This window comes from Rhinolophus sinicus, chromosome 16 (genome assembly GCF_057876585.1).
Source record: "Rhinolophus sinicus isolate RSI-liver-muscle chromosome 16, RSI-T2T, whole genome shotgun sequence".
NCBI classification, from domain to species: domain Eukaryota; kingdom Metazoa; phylum Chordata; class Mammalia; order Chiroptera; family Rhinolophidae; genus Rhinolophus; species Rhinolophus sinicus.
In genome coordinates, this window is record NC_142516.1 from 132179609 (window position 1) to 132195366 (window position 15758).

Here is a 15758-nt window from a genome sequence, read left to right on the forward strand (position 1 = left end):
CTTTGTTAGTTGTCTTTTTTACTCTTTCTCTCTAGCTAGCTCCTAAACTGTATCAGGGCAAGGATTCCATCTCCGTATGTGACCTAGCTCAGGACTACTCAGGAGGTGTTTTACATATTTTTGTTGTTGGCAGACTTCATGAGGGTGACCAGAGGAGGAAATACAATTTAAGGGAATGTGAGTTGGGAACACAAGCTATGGAAAACCCAGCATTTATGTTAATACCCAACCGCTATTTTCCTACTTTATTACTAAAAGACATTATATCACCATTCCTCTCTAAGATTCTTCTAAGCCAGGGTTTTGTTTTTGTTTTTGTTTTTTAAGGAGGGCGAAGCTCACAGTGGCCCATGCGGGGATCAAACTGGCAATGTTGGTGTTATCAGCACCACGCTCTAACCAACTGAGCTAACTGGCCACCCCATAAACCAGGGGTTTTTAATCTAGCCCTTTTTTTCTTTTGATTTGGAAGCATTTTAGGAGTATCTTGAAGACAAAAGAGGAGGCTGAAGAATGTGCCCTTGATTTAAACAGAAAGAGAATGATCTAAATGCCTGTCTGTTTGGTGTTCAGGGGCCTAGATCCGATGCTGAACAAATTTCTCTATAGATTTAGCAAGAAACCGAAATGAAAGCAAGTGGCCAGCTTGGTAGCTCTCCCTCCCCCAGCTCTCAGGGAAACACCCAAAGACAGTGGAATGGAAAAGGTGAGAAACCCCGAGAACGTATGGGCCATTCACACAGACCACAGACATGGCTCCTGAATAATTGAGAACTGCCTGCTTTTATCCTTCCAGCTCTGCTCTCCTTCCATGCTGCTCCTCCCCCTCCTCTTTCTGAAATGCAGACCCTTCACTTCGGGATAGGCTCTAGGCCAGTGGGGAGAGAGTATCCCCAGGGTGGCCCTGACCAGCTCCAGGCAAAGGAGGTCAGACAATTGCTCTCTGCCTGCCTCTGTCCTGCTCTGAGGCCTCCTGGCACCTTGCCTCCGCACACAGAAACGTAATCTTCCCTCTGAGATAACAAAGAGCTGGGAGGGTCAGGGAGGATTTGTAGGCCCCTTGCCCTGCCAGCTAGACGTCTGAGGGGGAGACAAAGGCCCTCACGCTGGAGGACCTGATAACCAGTTGGGAACCTGTTGCCTCCTAGATCTGTGGAAGGAGGGGACCGGTGCTGAATGAAACAGAGTAAACAGAGCTCTCCCCAAAGCCCGATCAGTTCTCTTTGTTTGGGAACACTGCACAAAAACTTTTCCCTTTTCCTTCAGCTACTTGCGTCCTCAGAGTTCTTCCACAGAGAAGGGAGCTCCTCCTCTCTCCTAGTGTTCCCCTGCTCCAACCGAGTTTAGCTATTTCAGGGCCCAGCGGTTCCCACCCCCTACACTGGGTTGGTACTGCGCAGTTAACACCTGCCTGTTACAGAAGTGGCAGGAGGCAAGCAACATCTACACTGCGGTGAGTCTGGGCCATAGAGCTGCTCAGGCTGGCTTCGGGCTTCGGGAGTCCCTGAGACTGGTGGGAACCGGCAGGGGCTCAGTTTTGAGGCCTGGTTGCAGGAAGGGATTCAGGAGGAGGGAACCGTCTGGGTTTTTCCCTACAAAGTGGATGTTCACAGGTTCCTAGGAACAGGTGGGCAGCCGAGCCTTTTGCCCCAGGCCCCTGGAGTTAAGGAGCGGCAGTCAGTTACCATCTGGCTGCCATTTGGTGACCCCTGGCTGTTCCCAGCACAGTTTCAGCGTATCAGGGAAGGGAGGATCTTGTTTGGCTTGGTGTTTTTGTAAATAACATTTCACTCTCTCCTACCAACTGGAAGTGGGAAAGGGAGCTCCGCAGCAGTGGCAGCTAAGCTTGTCTGGCCCTAACATTTATTCACTGCGCATTGGGGAGGAGGGTGACACATTCCACTCGTGTGTCAGGCACTGTGCTAGGCATAGTGGACCTAAGATGAAAGAGACAAGGGCGCTTCCTCGGGGAGCTCACAGTCTTGTGGGAGAGATGAAACATTGCAAATCATGCCACACCAGGGGCACTTGCAGGGTGTTTGGGGAGGAGACATCAGGAAAGGAGACAACTCAGGGGAAGTGATGCCTGAATCTTTAAAGATGACAAACAGCATGTGACAATCCACGCACTCATCTGGGATAATCGAGGAAGACAAGACTAAAGGGTGGGAGTGTTGAAGCTTCTGTAGTCTTTTGCTCTGAAAGAATGAACTCACATAGTAAGTGCTCAATAAATGGTAGCCATTGTTGCTCTATGTCAGCACAGGATCTTTCCTTTGGCCCAAGACACATCTTTTAGAACTTAATTTCCAGGTATCTTTGTGGTGTTACAATCCATTAACTGCCACCACCCCGAGATTCTCTTTCCCCCAAGACCCACGCAGAAAAGGATTTATTTTTCCCACTAACCTCCCCCTTCCTTGCCGATCTCCCTAAATAAGCAGCCCCTTTTGTTATAGGTTTCCCTGTGAAACAACAAGGAAACAAGATCACATATGGAGAAACTAACAAGCTTTATAAATCTCAACGATCCTTACAGTCATGGTGCCTGGTGTAAGTTTCAGACTCCCCTAAGAATGCTCACTGCAAACCAACTGGCCTTTTGTCTTCTGCTTTCTTTCAGGGCTCCTTCAACTCTCCCTTCTTTCTGACCCCAACTTACAAACCCTCTCCCAGTAAAAGCTGCTCATCCAAAGCACTGGGCTGGGTCCTAGAGAGGTGACAGAGGTGGCAGTAGCAGAACAGTGGACAATTTGCATTTCTGAGGACTCCCCAGGAGTCGAGGACCCTGTTCCTTAGGCTTCTGCCCTACTTAGGGACAAAGATCAAAGTTTCAGGTTAGACTGGGATACTTGAGGATTCAACTTTGAAGTGGATTCCAACCAAGGATATGCTAACAGAGTTGCAGATGACATCTCCTGGGTTGTTAAGAACTTTTGGTGATATGGGGATGGGCGGGGTCAAGGAGGAAGACAATTTAAAAATAGACAGTGTTCTCCCAGATAAGTTAAAAAAGACAGATAGGCATTTTCAGAGACTGGAAGATAAAAGTGTTAGTGAAGTTGTGAGAAAACAAGCACGCAAAACCATTGTTGGTGGGAGTGCTGATTGGGTAGCCTCACTGAGGGCCATTTGATAACATTTCTCAATATTTATTAGGTATATATTTTACATACTTTTTGACCCAATAATTCTTCTTCTAGGAATGTAATATACAGATGTCCTTGTATATGTATACAAAGACTGTATATATAATCTATATACAATGATAATTATTACAGCATTCTTTTTGGCTGAAAAACACTAAAAACAACGTACATGCCCACCATCTGACTGGTCCACAGGAGACTTGGTGAAATAAATCACGGTAAATGCGTGTAAATGCAAATCTGTGCATCTGGTAAAAGGAATAAGATGAAGCTATATGTACTAATACGGAGAGGGAAGAGCAAGAAGCTTTGTACAGTGTTACATAAGGGATCACTTTTGTGAAAAAAAAAAACAGGGGCACGCACACACTCACACATTCAAATACCTAATACATGGGTGCTTATCTATATGTAGATTACCTGGAAGAAAATTCGCATACACAACTGGTGAACTGAATGACTAGGGGTTTGGGGGAGGGAAGGGGACTTTAGACTATGCCCTTTGGCACTATTTAAAATTTTCACTATGTTCCTACATTTTTGCCCCCTTAATTGAATTTCATTCTTTTGTTTTAAACAAAACAAAGGTCTATTAACCAAACTGTTACCACAATAGTGGTTTTTTTTTGGGGGGGATGTGATTATAAAAGGCTTCCACTTTCTTTTTTACCTGCCTATGTATCATTTTAAATTTTTGCAAGGAGGGTGTTTACAGGGTCATCTGTATGGTTGAGGAGGTTGTTTCAGGGGCCGAAATTCTGTGTGCTGCTGCAGAGTTACATCTGCCCAGAGGAAGTGGCACCTTTCCCAACTTGTTCAAAGTCACCCTGGCCCGACCATGTACTACTTTTATGATCAACAAAATAGTAATAATCATCATCATCATAATAATTAATTGCATATTTACAAAAAGCAAACATACACAGAGTGATATGATTTCATCTTTAGGCAAGAAGAGACATCATAAAGAAATGTCCTGTCAGATGCAAGTCCATTTGGACAACATTTAAGTGGCCACTCTCAAGCCTTCACAAGACACTCTTAAGCCCTCACTCATAGTGACCACAACCCTGACCACCCTGCAAAATGGCCCCTCATCTGAAGAGAAAGAGAGAGAGAACATGAAAGCTAATCTTCTGGAATCTCAGTTGACTGAACAATGCTTTGGGTTCAGCAATGGCTGGAGACCCCTCTGACCACTAGTGTTTCCTGAAACCGGCTTTCCTCCATGCCAACCAGTGCAGAACCCTCTCAAGGCACCTCTATGAAGCCTGCCTTTCCCCTAGTGCTCTGCTGCCCATAGGTGGCTTTGATCAGCAACTGAAGGGGGCGGGGGGTGTCTTTAGGCATTTCTTTGCTGAGTCAGCTGCAGTAGATTTTTGATGCCTGTCTAGAAAGCAATCTGGATGGGTGTTGGGTCCTTTTAGATCTTCCAGGAAGTTTCTTACTAAGCCTAGATAGAGGCTAATAATTCACTTTGGTGTTCCTAAAGCCACTTGTTTGATAGGTTTCCAAGCATGTGAGCTTATTTTTTTAAGAAGTGCAAAGAAAATACAAATAACTGTGGTAGATTTGATCTCTCTGCTTGAGACTTTAAAAAAAATGTTTTGTTTTGAGGCCATAATGGCTAATATTTAATGAATGCTTATTATGAGCAGGCACCTTGCTAAACGCTTGTACCTAGGTCAACTCATTTAAACCTCACAATGAGATAGATACAGGCATACCTCAGAGATATTGCAGGTTCAATTCCAGACCGCCATAATAAAGTGAATATTGCAATAAAGCGAGTCATAATTTTTTTGCTGGTGGAGGGACTTGTCTTCAGTTTGTAAAAAAAATGCAACATCCGTGAAGTACAATACAGTGAGATATGCCTGTACTATTTTAGCTCCCAATTCACAGGTGAGAAAATTGAGGCTAAGAGAAGCTCAAAAGACCCACAAGTAGATAGGTGACGAAGGAAGGCTACAAATCCAGACAGTCTAACTCCAGAGCCTTCATGCAGCCATTTCACCTTGGGGAAAAAGGCTGCTCTTGATTAGCAGTGTCTATAGAAGGGAATTTAAAACCACTCTTTCTTTACAAATTCAATTATTTAAAAAAAAGTTGAAACCACACCAAACAGAATTGTAACAGTTTGAGTGTGTGCTTTAAAGAGAACTTGTTACTAATCTGCTTGAATCAACACCGGTGCCATTTTTCTGAAACAGCTGTCTTGTAGGATTTTGTGACTGTGTGTGTGTGTGTGTGTGTGTGTGTGTGTGTGTGGTGTGCGCACGCGCTGGGGGTAAGGCGTGCAGTTGTAGGAAAAAAGAGCTGAAATCTGACCTCTGTGGGCCCAAGTCTTAGTGTCACTTAGTAGTGTTGGTAGGTTTTAGAATCACTCTGTCCTCTCAAGTTCAACTGGTTCTGTTGGAGGTGTTGTTCAGGAATTACGAGTTAATGCTGAAGCAGGAGTTAGTGAAAATGTGGAAGGCATTTTTACCGAGACTCAACCAGCCTGTGCAGAAACTGTATTTTAAGTAACCATATCTCTGTTATGAATAGGCCCACAGAGAATTGAGATGGAAAGAATCTTTCAAATCGAATGTGCTTTCTGCTAGGTATGTTTCAAGTTTATTTTTCATTTTAATCTTATTCCATACCTCCTACCCCCACTCGCTTATAATTTCATCTCCTTCTGTCTTTCAAAGTTTCGAGGAGAGAAGCAAGAGGCAGTATTCTGATTGGAGACAAGGTTTGGTTTTTTTACTTCACTGCCAGCTTAGCTTTGCCAAAAACCCTTGTTTGGCTGTAGTGTTTCCTCACCTCCATGAAAGATCCCAGAAGCAGACCCCTTGCTCCCACCTCCCACCTTCCCACGAGTATAACTTGGGACACTAGTTGCCCAAATTAGAGTTGTGCTTAATACTGTGATTCCAAACCAAGGTTTTAAATGCAGTAAACAATCAAAAAGTTTGTAAAGGCAAAAAGTTGAATATAAGCATGAAGGAACACAATCCAGCAAGACAAGTATCCAACTCTTGTTTTGTGTCCCTGTCTGTCACTAAACCTGTCCCTCCAACAGGACGGCCACCCTCCGCAGCAGTACTCTGCAATTAGCACTGAAGGTACAAAGTTCTCTCTTAATTACTAAATGGGGAAGTGCTGATGAGGGCTCAGCTCTGTGGCTTCTTTCTTCCTGGATTTTTACTGAAGCTCCAGGAAGGGAGCCAGGATATTTGACGATATTTGTTTCTACAGATACTCCACTCCCTTTTTTTCCTTCCAGATCAGATGATCGTGTGTTGGTGGCAGCAAAAAAGCAGAGTATTGCTGACAGGTAAGGTATTGCTGGAAACACACCGGACAATGAGTGCATACCCGACTTTCTCCAGATGGTAGGTTGTGTTGCCCTGTCCCTGCTTGAAGGTGCTTTGTTTTGGGATTGGTGAGCAGTCATGCCCTCTTCCTGCCCTCCTTTTCCTGTTTCTGCTTCAGGTGGCCTTTTATTTAAACTCTAAAGCCCATTGGAGGATCTCAATGAGACTTTCTCTAGCCTTGATCAAAAATACAGAATAACCACAGCCCTTCTTAGCCTTTTGCTTCACTGCTTTTCCAATATTCCCCTGGGGCTAGGTAAGCACTGGTCTGTCCAGCATATGAATTTTTTCTTTTGTTACCTGGGCAAGTTATCAGCCTCTCTGCGCCTCAATTTCCTCGACTGTAAAATGGATATATAGGGTCATACGGATGTAAAAAAACTATCTAAAGCCCTGCGCATGATGTCTGACACTTAGTAGGTGCTCATTAAATGTGGACTGACTTTACCTAAGTGACCGTCCAGTGTACCAGGAGTCACCTGGTATAACTTGGGACACTAATTGCCCAAATTAGAGCTATGCTTAATATTCTGACTCCAAACCAAGGTTTTAAATGCAGTAAACAATCAGAGAGGGCAGGAAGCCCCGAACAATGCGCTAGCCTAAAATTCAGACATTTGGGGGGGATGGGTATCAGGTTCGCCAACCCAATGAGCAATTCTACCACCCAAAGTTATCCCAGTTTGGGTCTAAAGAGGCAGGGGTCTTCCCGCTTCCTTTACCTTCCTTATTCTGGTTTACCACCATCAATGGTGTCATCTGCCCCCACCCCCACTCAGTGTTTTATTCTGAAACGCACCACAGCACCCTGGTTTCATAAAGACATATCAAAGAAAAGGTGATTGAGATAGAGAAAAAATGGTAAGCAATCAAGAAGCATGAAACAGATTGGTGATTCTCAAATTCCTTTTTCTCAATAACCACCTTGGCAATCTCTCTCTCTCTCTCTCTCTCTCTCTCTCTCTCTCATCTCTCTCCTTGGCCTCAGATTCTCCTTCTCTTCATGCTTCACAGCCAGGTTTTAAAAGAATGATGCAAAGCTAAAGATTTATGGAGTGTCCACAATGTTCCTGGCCCTGGCTTCTGCCCTCTGCCTTACTTCTCTTCTGCACAGACCTGCTGCCCTTCTTGCCCCTTTCAATCCCTCTTCAATTGCATTATTCTTCTCTAGGGAATCCACTAGTGAACTAAGGAGGACCCCTCAGTATTTCCTCACCACATTTTGTAAAACACAGAGCCCCATAATCCCCATTCATCAAGGCTGATTTTTTTACAGCTCTGGTTCCTAAGAAGTACTATGGGGGTGGGGAGTGTGGGCTGAAGGATGAATAGTGAAGAAAAGCTGCAGTGGCAGAAGCTGACCCTCCCCAGGAGTGAGGCTTCTTACAGATGGATTGGCAGCTCCAAGCCAGCCAGCCAGTCTATAGGGAAGGGAGCCAGGAGATGCCCTAAATGTGACCTTGTGCTCATGCTGGGGTCAGCCACAATTGCACGTGGCCCCCTTCACGTCAAATCGAAGTAGTAAGAGCAGGAAGGCAGATGTACCTCACGGTGCACCTCCTGGATCAAACCTTTCCAATTCTTTTGTTTTTAAACTTGTTATTTATTTGAGAGTGTTTTTCCAGGACCCATCAGCTCCAAGTCAAGTAGTTGTTTCAATCTAGTTGTGGAGGGCGCAGCTCACAGTGGCCCATGTGGAGATCGAACCAGCAACCTTACTGTTAAGAGCACCGCACTCTAGCCAAACTGAGTTAACTGGCTGCCCCCAAACCTTGGCAGGAAAAAAAGTCCTGCTTATTCCTGGGAACTATAAAATACCTTGGGGAAATGGCAACACTTACAATTAACTTACATTACAGATCCTTTTTATTTTCAATCACTAAAACTTGCTGACACCCCCACAGTTCCAGCAGCAGGGAAAGCATGATTTAAAAGCAGCCTCCTTGGGATAGGAGTATGCACATGCAGAATAGCCATCGGGCTAGAAGATCCAGGAGTAGGCTGGCCACATGGCACAGGGAAGGGTGATTTTGTGTCTAAGAAGGCGTGACAGAAGACAGAACAGAAATAGGGGGTGTGGAGGAGAAGGGGGAGGTCAAAAGGGAACGTGAGAATTAAAGTCGCTAAAAGACTAAGATGATAAGAATGAAGGGAAAAGAAGGGGAGAAATGTAGGAGAATGAGGATAGAGGTTGCCTCACAGAGCAGTCGCTGCTGAGAAGAGAGAGACCTATTCACAGGGAGCCTATGCTGTTTGGCCATTGTGGGATTCCAGAAAGGGCTCATTAGTGCCTGTCATGTGGGCTGCATTGTCTCCAGACAACAGTTCTGCCAGACAGACCCACCGCAGTTTGTCCAGCCAGGGCAGCTGGGCCCAGGTTCCTGGGGCTGTGTGGGGAGCTGCTCCCCAAGCTGTTTCTGTGACCCAAATGACAGTTCCAGGGAAGAGCACCTCCCTTACCCCTGGATTAACTGGTGCTGAATTCCAGAGCCTGTAGCCTCCCTGGGGTCGGTCTATTAAAACTGCACCAACAACAGCTTTCATTTGTATAGACTCTAGAATCTCTGGACCTCAGAACACAGAAATTAAATCCAGTATCTATTAATGGAAAGACTTTCATACAAGTGCTGCAATGGTGTCCAGGATGAGTGAGACCCAGCCTTTCTTCTGACTGATTTACTGCCTACATAGAAGAAGAAAGGAGGCATCTTTTGACTTTTTGCTTGTGGCTCCCCACCAGGACAAGTCACAGTGACAGAACCTCAGGGAGAAACATCCTTTGCACTTCAGGAGGACAAAGAAAAATGATGTATAAGCAAGGGGAATGATAACAAGCATTCCAGGCCTCAGGGGTCACTCGCACCGAGCATAGCAGCCACTGTTCATTGACCATCATTATGCTTCAGGCTTTGGAAAGCACCAAGTGTGGGTCAAGGCAGGTTGGGTAATTGCCTATATGGGATTCCACTCATTAGGGATTCCTAATTCTCAGAACTAGGAAGCTCCCCTGGAGTCATCAATAGTTCCCACATTCTTGAGTTGGTTTTCCTTTGTGATGAAACTTTCAATAGTCTGCAATAAATGAGATAAGATCATAGATAGTGAATTTTTCCATATTTCTTTAAAGGACTCTCCTTAGTATTCTAAGATTACGACTCTGCTCCTTTTTTAGTGTACTAAAATGTGCTTTCTCTTTTTAAACTAATAGTGAGAGTAGGTGGTGATATTTAAAATATATTCTTGGGTCAGCCCGGTGGCTCAGGTAGTTGGAGCTCCGTGCTCCTAACTCCGAAGGCTGCCAGTTTGATTCCCACATGGGCCAGTGGGCTCTCAACCACAAGGTTGCCAGTTCAACTCCTCAAGTCCCGCAAGGGATGGTGGGCTCCGCCCCCTGCAACTAAGATTGAACACAGCACCTTGAGCTGAGCTGCCACTGAGCTCCCGGATGGCTCAGTTGGTTGGAGCACATCCTCTCAACCACAAGGTTGCCAGTTTGATTCCTCGAGTCCCACAAGGGATGGTGAGCTGTGCCCCCTGCAACTAGCAATGGCAACTGGATCTGGAGCTGAGCTGCACCCTCCACAACTAAGACTGAAAGGACAACAACTTGAAGCTGAACGGCACCCTCCACAACTAAGATTGAAAGGACAACAACTTGACTTGGAAAAAAGGCCTGGAAGTACACACTGTTCCCCAATAAAGGCCTGTTCCCCTTCCCCAATAAAATCTTACAAAAAATAAATGAAAAAAAAAGTATATATTCTTATTTGGTGATATAAAAAGTTTTAGTAAACTTTTAGTAAGTTAGACTGGTTCAAAATTTAGGAATCATTGATCAAATCCAACTTCTTCCTAATGTGGGTGAGAAAATAGAAGCTGAGCAGGGTCAAGGGACTTGTCCAAGGTCACATGGTGGGTAAGCAAACTCTGCCTTGCTGTGCGTATTTTCACTGTGTTCCCCATTCAGGGGATTTTGTGCAATGGGGTCTGTGGAATGTGTGACAAACACTGCATAGTCCCTGAAAGTGAGATGACTTCCCTCTGTTAAATCTCTCTCCTCTCTCTTTGGGGCCGGTATTAGGGCCTCAGTCTCTCTCTTGTAAACAGCTCTCTCTGTATTTGCTCCTTTGCATGGTGCACCTCGCGTCTCCCTGTACAAACCAGATAGCATCCCGCACTCACCTTCATGTCACCTCAGAGCTGGCCTCCTCCACAGTCATCCCTAAAAGGCAGGAACGAAACGCAAACTGAGCAGTGCTCCCAGGCCCGACCTGCATGATACCGTATGTGCTTTGTGCCACACACTGCCTTATAAATTCTGTATTTAACAGGCTCGACTTTGTGCTCACCTAATCTAAATTAAACTTCCTGAGGGACAAAAACTGTTTCTTCTCTTTGTTCTGTAACTCTCCACCCCCTCGGGCCTATTATCTATAACAATGCAATGCACTCTCTTATGAGTTCCACAAAGGTCGGATGGGTTGAGTAATATGGCAGACTGGAACTGGGAAGTGGGGGAGGATAGGAGAAATGGAAGGTGGAGGGAAGGATTCTGGAAGCAAAGCTTGAAATGAGAGGAAAGCCTAGTCCTAGCAAACCCCAAAGCTTCAAGAGACTCAATCTTAGTCCCAGGACAAGATTGCATTGGGAAGGACCTAGATTCTAACACTTCTGAGCAAGGAGGAGGAGTGTGAAGACCCCAGAAGTCAGAGAAAGGCTGATAGGGAGTAGGGAAGCCTCTTTCCTATTGTGGAACCTTCCCAGCTTCCTCTCTCTGGCAGGGTACTGAATTGGGGAATAGATTCATCCAGCCCTCCAGCTTTGAAGCAAAAACAACGATCCAGTTCCTCCCCTTGGCATTGTTACAGTCTGAGGGAACCGCTGCCTGCTTTATGTTTATGTGTCCTAACCAAGGAGGGTGGGGCTCAGACTAAAACAGAAGTTACATTTTGGCTTGGGGCAACAACAACAACAAAAAAAGTAGAAAAGAAGAGCACAGAGCATTTCCCATTCTGAGGCCTCATTCCCGGCCAGCTTAAAGGGCTCTCAGCCCAGTTTGCAGATCAATGAGGACTGACTACATTCAGTTGAAATGGGGCCCATTCAGGCTTTTGTGCAGTGGCCAGTGGAAGGCCCTTCTTTGCTGAGACACTGTGCTAAAAGTAGCCCTACTGTCTTCTGGAATAAGTGTTCAGAGAGGGAGGAGGAGAGAACACTCCCCGTAGAGGGAAGCGTTAGTTATATGTATTAGTAGAGAGTTTCATTATGGAGGAGTTTAAATGCAGCAATCTGGTCAAGAAGCTAGGGCTTGAAGCTTCATACTTTACTTGAGGCTGGGGAAGTGTCATTTTCCTAATCAAGGAATATGAAGGAAGTGCTCCTGCCCTCCAGGCCCTCCTGGCGTATAAATGCTATTCACCAATGACTTGTTTGTCTGGATTTACAAAACTGGAAACCAATTTTTTTACATTTTGATGCCCATTAAGTGACAAGAGGTGGATTTGGGAATCAATCAAGCTTTGGCTCAAGTACTAAGGTTAGGGAGCTTGGTCAAGGTCATTGCTGTGATTTAGCTTAGGAGCTTGGCCAGGAGCCTAGGCTCTTTGGAGACTCAGCTTCTATATCTGTAAAGTGGAGCTATGGAATAACATTATAGCTGGAGTGAATGCAAAATATTAAATAATGCTATGGCATATGAAAGACCATCTCAAAATTGCTTGTTCCCTCCTGCTTTTTGCTACCTACATGGTTATCATCAGCCTTCTGAAAAGGGAAAAGGGAATAATAAATCCTCTCATTTCAAAAGGTGTATGTATGTCCCTCTCACTGTGTCCTGACCCCAGGCAGCTGAATGAATGCTATCATCATTAAACTCATTTGTCCTACTACTAATCTGTTTAGAGACAACTTGGCGTGGTGTAAAGACTAGAGAATCAAAATCCAGAAGACAGGCTCGTTCCTGGCCCACTGCTTACTAGTCACCTGGTCTCAGAGACATCATTGACTCTCTGGATATGGAGGGAACTTCAATGTCACGTCCTCCAAACACATAGCTGAAGCTTGACCCTCACTCCCTACACAAACACACACACAAACACACAGACACACACACATACACACACACACACACCAACCCTCATAAAGTGGTTGTCCAGCTTCTGTAGGGACAACTCAAAACATCTTGCTGCATCTTTAGACAATTCTGATTGTGAAAATGTTTTCCTTTCTGTTCAAGTGAAATTTGTCTTCCTGATGTTTCTTCCTATTCATCATAATTCTATCCCTTCGGGCTATAAAGAAAAATGGACTCCCTCTCCCACAGAACAGTCATACACTATTTAAAGATGATGATGGTGTCTGCCTGAATTCTCTTCTCTGCCCCTCACATGCTGTCTTCAGCTTCGTTGCCACCCCAGCGGTCCTCCTCTGAACTCACCAAAATGCGTCCCTCATTTAAAAGGAGTAGATATTCCTGACTTAAAAGACTGCAGTGAGGATTTAACAATGAAATGTGCCCTTAGACCCAGGATGTGCTTGATTAATATTTGATGATGAATGAGTCGATGAAGCAGTACGTGGAAACACTGTGTAAACAGTAATGTGCTCACTGTTTTAGTCTGCTTCGGCTGCCATAAAAACTACCCAGGCTGGGTGGCTTCAATAACACTAATTTATTTTCTCACAGCTCTGGAGGCTGGAAATCCAAGGTCAAGCTGTTGGCAAGTTTGGTTTCCTCTGAGGCCTCTCTCTTTGGCTTGCAGATGGTCACCTTCTCACTGTATCCTCAGTTGGTTATCTCTTGGTCTATGTTGTGTCCTAATCTCTTCTTATAAGGACACCAGTCATTTTGGATTAGTACCTATCCCATAGAATTCATTTTAACTTAATTACTTCTTTAAAGACCTTATCTCCGAATATAGTTACATCCTGAGGTATTGGGAGCTATGGTTTCAATACATGAATGGGGTGGGGAGGGGCACAATTCAGCCCATAACTCTCTCCAATGTATTATTAGCAATTCTATTTACTGTGACACTGTTCAGGATTGGTATTTGTGTGTTTTGGGGGAGAGTGATGGAGCCCTTTGCATATGAGAACTGAGATATTACAGGTTTATAATAATAAATATATATTTTTGAATAGGTAATATTTTCACGTGATTCAAAATTCAAAAAGTCATGGAAGAAGCATGAATGGACAATAAACATAAGAAGAGGATGTTAATGTCACTAGTAACCAGAGAAATGTAAATTAATGTAATGTAATAATACTGTACTATTTTGCACCTAGAGAGTGGCAAAAAACAGTCTGTTAATATTAAGTATTGGTAAGCATGCAGAGGAACAAAAACCCCTCCAAGCTGCTGGTTGGAATGTAAATTGGCACAGCTATTTTGGAAACCATTTGGCATGTGGTCACTGAGCTGAAGGTCCAGCGCTGGCACAGGCATACCGCTGCCATGATCAAAACTTAGAGAATTCTTGAACTTGTGCATCAAAGAGATGGGCATAGGAAAGTTCACAGCAGCAAAAATGGGGAACAACCCAATGTGTGACAACAGGAAAATAGATAAAGTGGGTATATTTATTCAATGAAATGTTAGGTAAAATAGAAATACGTGAATTAAATTTGCAAGCATCAGCATGAATGAATCTTAGCACTGTGGTGAGAGAAATTAGCTTGTCACAGAAAAATACAAACAGTGTGATACCATTTATACAAAGTTCAAAGCAAGTAAAATGAAATAATAATGTATTACTTAGGAATATATATATATATATATATATATATATATATATATATATATATATATATATATATTTGTGATAGAACTCTAACGGCAAGCAAAATTGAGAATAAGAGAATTGTGGTTACCACTGTGGAGTCATGGGGGAAATGCAGGGAGTTTCAACACTATTGGGAATGTTCTGTTTCTTATGACAAGGCAGAATTAATTATTATTCTAGCTCAGCGCATACATCCATTTCAGATATTCTTTGTATATATGAAATAATTCATTATAAAAAAGTCTTAAAAAGTAGAAAAAGGTATACAATGAAAATCTTGCTAGGAAGGCAACTGATATTTCAGATTTTTGTGCATCATTCAGAGACAAATTATAGTCGACAGAAAAATATACATGCATACATATGTGTGTGTGTGTGTGTTCCCTCTCCCCTTTTTTACACAATGGTAGCATTTCTGCAGGCTCTTTTTAAACAACACTATGATTAGATCATAAAAGGTCAGGGTAAATAGAAAGTCTGAGAAGAAAAAGACAGACTTGTCCATCTATCTAGTAGTTTGGATAAAAAAAATCAAAGAGAGAATTGTCACTTATCAGTAAAGGGACTATCCGAATGGGAGGAATTCAGCTTTGTAGCTAAGGCTGATGAGACATGGAATTTGGACCTGTTTAAAGCATAGAGAATGGAGTCCTGATTAAATCAACAAAAGGTCAGAGGCAAGTAATTCTCCTTTCTTGATAATGAGACCCCCCTGAGTTATATGTGTCTCAGACAAACAACACAGACGTGAGGAAATAAGGAGAGGGCAGGCTCGTGACCAAATAAAAGCAGGAGGCAAATACATCAAGATACAATAAAGTATCAAAATCAAATATATGTCAAGCGCGTGACTGGAATTAGGGTAGACTGGTAAGCAGGAGAGGCTGGAAAGTGTTCTTGCACAGAAGCCAGGAGAAGAGGCGAAAGCTTAGCCTACCCCCTTGGTAGTGGAGGGCGGATGAGGCTAAGTGCCCACTGAGGGGGAAGGTGGGTGAGGAACACCCAAGGAAGTACTAGGTTCAGACAGGGCCAACCCCCCGTAGCTGCCAGTAGCTTAGTTGATCTGGGAAGACGTCCCAGAGGAGAGGCTTCCAGGAGCAGCTTGAATGAGAGAAACAGGTTGGTGAACAGATTGAGGGCGGGAGCTTCAGGCGTACTGTCGATCCATGCTGGCGAAACTCCAAAGGAAGACTTGCTTATCATCTTTCTGTTGTGTCTTTCACTGTTTTGTATTTTCTTAAAGATCCCAGAATCTGGCATGGGTGTTTGGTTATATGAAAAGCTGTGGAGAGTGGGTGCGCACTAAAATGCAAATGAAGGCTGTTGCGAGCAGGTCTGGATGCAGGAGGTGAAATGTGGATGGCTAGTGTGAGAAGAATCAGCCCTGGCAGAGACAGAACACTGTGGCATGATTCATGAGTCCTGTGTGGGAATCAGCAGCCCTGGGTTATAGGCTT